Source organism: Leucopleurus acutus (assembly GCF_964270905.1).
Source record: "Leucopleurus acutus genome assembly, chromosome: 6".
Classification (NCBI taxonomy): domain Eukaryota; kingdom Metazoa; phylum Chordata; class Mammalia; order Artiodactyla; family Delphinidae; genus Leucopleurus; species Leucopleurus acutus.
This window is the reverse complement of record NC_139149.1, coordinates 98129051-98134407: the sequence shown is the minus strand read 5'-3', so window position 1 is coordinate 98134407 and position 5357 is coordinate 98129051.

The following is a 5357-nucleotide window of genomic DNA, read 5'->3' as shown; positions in this document are numbered from 1 at the left end:
CACGTACTGCCTGGGGTGGGTGGGGGGCAGGAGGGGGCCAGGATTCTTCTCAGACTTGCTCCCCCTTCAGGGCCCATGCCATCCCCAGGCCCACTCCACCATGCCCCCTACTCCTACAACCCTCACCTCCGGACATCCCGCTCAGGTAGCCACGTCATTTGGGACCTGGCTCCAGGCTGCTGTGCACCTGGGCCCACCCCCTCCCTATACAGTTCATCATCGGGACCGAGAGCACGCTGCTGACCACAAGTTCACCCGGGGGGCCTTGGGAGCCGGTAGGACTGGGCTGGGGCCTGGGGTCACTCTCAACTCCACGGTCTCACCTCCATCCACTGAAGCCCCTCTCTGAGCCTGGGCGCCCTCAAGGGTTCCGCATGGAAAATCTAAAGATCCCCCTCTCCCATTCCAAGCACGGTCAGCTATTCCAGTGAGAGACATGGAGTGAGGGCGCTGCAATGTCAGCGTTTTACTCAGTGGAGAACGAGAGTCTTTGGTCTCCCCTATTCTGCTGTTCGAGTCATCAACCCTCCCCGGCTCTTCCCCGGGGATCCTGGAGCCCATGGCTCCACTGTTAGCATCTACCTGTCTGGGTGCCACCTGCCCTGCAGCCCCTCGGCCCTGGATAAACCTCCCCTTGTCACTCCTGCACAGCCCCACTGTGCCCTGCTGGAGAAAGTCCCAGCATCGTGTGGGCTGACACCACCACAGAATCCCCAACCTCCAGATCCTGCCTGGGGAACCTCCCAGGTTCCCCAACACACTCTCACGTTCCTCCTCATACTGCCTTCTCCCTATCAGAGAAAACCAAGACCCGCCTCTGAGAGCGTCCTATCTTCTCATCCCAACCCCTATGGAGTCAACCTCCGTCATGTTCTCTCCCACCTCCCCCATCAGTCCTCCTCTGTTTCCAAGGGACAGTCCCCTTCCTTCTCTCTCCCTGCCCGCTGCTTCCCCATCTCCTCCATCAACCATCCCCTCTCCTGCTGTGTAGGCAACAGAGGAGAGGGAGAGAAGGGGATGGGTAGGAAAAGTATCTTTTTTTTTTTTTTCACACACACACACTGTATTTTTTTTTTTTTTTTTTTTTTTTGCGGTACGTGGGCCTCTCACTGCTGTGGCCTCTCCCGCTGCGGAGCACAGACTCCTGATGCACAGGCTCAGCGGCCATGACTCACGGGCCCAGGCGCTCCGCGGCACGTGGGATCTTCCCGGACCGGGGCACGAACCCACGTCCCCTGCATCGGCAGGCGGACTCTCAACCACTGCGCCACCAGGGAAGCCCTGTATTTTATTTTTACAAGAGATAAGTGAACTGACACCAAGCATTGTGAATGGATGACCACAACAGAAGCAGCAATGATTGCAATTACCAAACACGAAACACACTCATACTATGTCATGATATTGACATTCAGTCCAGGGATCCTCCACTGTAACAGCTCCTTTACTTTGCAGTGAAAATTGATTTGTATATTTTTTGCCTCTGAGTCCTTGTGGGATTTTTTTTTTAATTCAAACAGAAAGTCACAAAAATTATAATCATCCTCATCAGTTCACTCAGTCCCATGTAATTAATTGTTTTTTCATCTTGATCTTTTGTTAGCACTTTTATGAATTCATCAGTTTTCCATTAGACTTCTGAGAATACTTATTCATTCAGTTCAGCAGTATACTCAGTTACCAGAAACCTGTACTTGTCAGAGTCTGGAAGAGTATCTTGTGCTTAGAGCCGATGGGACTTGTTCATGAACTGGATGTCGGGATGAGGGGAAAGTTGAGGATATCTTCTCCGCTCAAAGTCCCCCAGACAACTCAAGTTCAAGGTGTCTGAAACTGAACTCGTACTGTAAGCTCAGATACTTCACCTGTCTTATTTCACTTTATACCTTAAAAGCACCAGTTCAAAACCACAAACAAAATTTGAACTCATCTTCCCTCTTAAACTCTCCCCTCTTCATCTCCCCTCTGCATCTCTCTCCTCCCTTTGCTCTCTCAGAGAATGGCATCTACCCAATTGCCAAACCCAGCCCTCCTTAACCCCCAACGTCTAATAAGTCCCCAAATCTCAGGAATAAACGACTTCACCGACAGCTCTCCAATCTGACCGTTCTCAGCACCTGCCCTGCCCGGTTCAGACCACGCTCACTTCTCACCTGGATCACTAGTTACTTCCTGCCGGGACCTTCCATCCCCACCCGTGTCCTCCATGCTAGACATCGCAGTCAGAGTTCACTTTCTAAAACACAGATCCAGTCATGTCGTCCTCTTCCTAAACTCCTTCCTTGACTCTTGAGAGCGTTCGGTCTTAAAATCCTTCATCAAGACACCCAAGGTCCTTCCTGGTGGGCCCTCCTCGCCCTGCACCTCCCATACCACAGGCAACCTCAGCCATCGGCAGGTCTCCACGTTTATTGTGTAGCTCATGCTGGCGCCTCTGTCTGAACCCCACCACACATGCGCGCGCGCACACACACACACACACGCACACACACACACAACACGCCTTTCCCCGAATTCCTATTTCCTCTTACAGTTCTGTCCTTACACGCCTCCTGAGACAATTGTTCTCCTAATTGCACCAGGCATACCTCCGTTGTACGGCTGCTTCCCTTTACTAGAATGTCAGCCCCTTCAGGACAGGGACCATCATCTTTTTCACCTTCATATCCTAAAACCCTAACACTGAGCCCAGGATACAGTAGTAACTGCCTGTAGGCAGCACTTATCATACGACACAAATGAGTTTATATTCTCAAAGCAATTCTTTGAGAGAGACATTATCTCAACATTTAAGGATGAAAACAGATGAGGTTCAGAGGTGAGAAATGTGTCCAGAGTCACATGTCACAAGCAGCAGCCTCCAGATTCTGTTCCAAGGCTGCCTCACCTCCTCCAAGCCCATGCTCTCAACTCCCATCACACGTAGCCAGTATTCCAGACACATCTGACAAATGCGGTTGCTACAGCGGTGATTCTCCACATTCGGAAGGCATAAGAACAGGCAACCTAGGATAGGTCCCGTGGTTCGCAAGTGCAACAAGCATCCCCAGTTGACGCATTCTGGACTCCTGGGACCACCTCTTAAGCAAATGACGCTTTGAGACGGTGTAAACTCAGTTTCCCATGCTGCCACACAGTGGCAGTAGAGCCGCAGTGTTTGTCAACGGCCCATCCTAAACTAAAATTTAAACAGTTCCAGAAGGCGAGCCATCAGCTTGACATCGTCAAGATCCCTGCCCAGCCAACCATCATCCCACATGGGTGCAATTAAGCTTTGCCTCAGAAAAGGTTTCTAGGTCACAGTATACATCAGTCAGTGTGGTTCCTGTAGCTAGAGCCACGGCAGAAGTACTGATCACATACCCGGAAAATCCACCTCGTCAGAGGGCTTAGAGTACAAGAAGGCTGCAGGCAAGCGACATGGAAATGGGCAGGGAGACTGTGGCATCCTCAGGAGTACGCTGCAAAAATATTACAGAAAGGACTCAAGTGAGTTAGCAACCTTGGGGCATGGGGGCTGGCATGAGGGCTGACCCCAGCAGTGGCCCCATGATAATAACCCCTTTCATTTGGTACACTCCTGTAGCTCTCAAAGCACATTCACATCTATTGCCTCACATTAATATCCACCCTGTTGTCAATTGGGTGATATATCAACCCTGTTGAGGCTGAAATCATCCCCATTAAACAGATGAGGAAAACTGAGGCTCAGCGGCGAGTAACGTACCTCCAGGGCAATGGAATAGTAAGGGACAGAATTCAAACCCAGGTGTTCCGACTTCAGTATTCATTGCCTTACTCCTCGGCTTTGCACTAGAACCTTAATCAATCAATTCATGTTAGAAAAAAAAAAAGAAAGAGAAAACGCCTGCAGTCCACTCCAGACCAATGAGATCAGAATTCCTGATGGTGGGGCATCAGCGTCAGCATGAAAATTGTTTTTAGTGCCCCAGTCAATCCAAATGTTAGCCAAGTTGAAAAGCACTGCCCTTGCTGGGAAAGGCAGCACAGCTGCCCCGCCCAGGACAGCAGCCACCGGCTGCCAACTACAGCTGAGGGGATGGGAGAGGGATGGTGGGAATACCCGTCAGTAGACAAAAGGAAATTCGTGTAGGGACTGGTGACCCCCAGGCTGCAGATCCAACCAGCGCCCGAAGCCCTCCAGGCTCTCCCCGAGCATCCGCCCTGCTTCCACCCACAGGGGGCAGTGTAACTCAGGGCTGAGCAGCACCCCCTCTCTGGAGTTAGGGGCCCCAGCCCTGGGCGGTGGAGGTGGGGCCCTTCCAGGGACCATTTCCTCATCTGTGAAGCGGAGCTAATAATAGCACCTCATTTGTGGATTCATGACCATTAACTGAATTAATGCACTTCCGGAGCGGCCAGCCACTAGCTCCTGGCCCAGCCTAGATACTCTGAAAGGGGATGTCTGCTTTGGGGGACCTGCTTTTCTTCTTCAAGGAGTGAAACTCATCTCACCCCTGGTCCGGGCCCCAGGTATCCCTCTGCCTCTCCTGAGATGCTAAATGGACGGTCAGGAGGGAGGTGGACCAGGCAGAGCTGCCTCCGGTCCCCTCCTCCATGGCAGGAAGGGGTCAGATGCCACAGAAGAGGGGTGGCACCGTGAAACATGGGGCCAATGGGGTCGTGTGTGGACAGTGGGTCTGAAAGCACTGCACACTCCTTCCCCCATGGCCCCCCCCGCAAAGTGAGGAGCCCCCTGGAATTGGCCAGGGCTGAAGGGGCCAACAGAACCAAGCGGGCAGAGCTCTCACACAGAACTGTGCTTCAGACCCACATCTGTGCCTCGTTCCCTAGTCCCTCCGCATTGGTCAACACGTGCTCTTCTGGGGCCAGACAGCTCCTCAGGCCCTGATTCTCAGAGGTCACAACAGCCCCACTCCTTTTCCTTGGGGGCTGAGTAGATGTCTCCCTCTGGGAAAGGGAGCTCTCCTTGACTTCAGGGGCCAGAGGACCCCAATTCCACTGTTTCCCTGCTCCCTTTCATCCTCTGCAGTGTCATCTGAATGTGAGAGAGAGAAAGAGACACGGGCTCCACCCTTCCTCCCCCAGGGCCCACCCAAGGGCGGGAAGGTCGCTAGAGCCTCAGCTGGAGTCCAGACTCCTAGGGCTGCCGTGGAGGCTTCCACCTGGATTCAGGACTGTTGAGTTTCCACAGCCCCTCTTCCTGCCCCATCCATCTCATTGCTGTGTTATGAATGGAAAACCGAGACCGTGCCTGTCCCACTTTCCCGCGAGGCCAGCCAAGGCTGGAGGGAAGGAGGCTGGTGAGCCTCGAGATCTCTTTCCCACGGGGGCCCCAAAGACTCAGGCAAAAGACACGTGCTTTATTTTTCCTT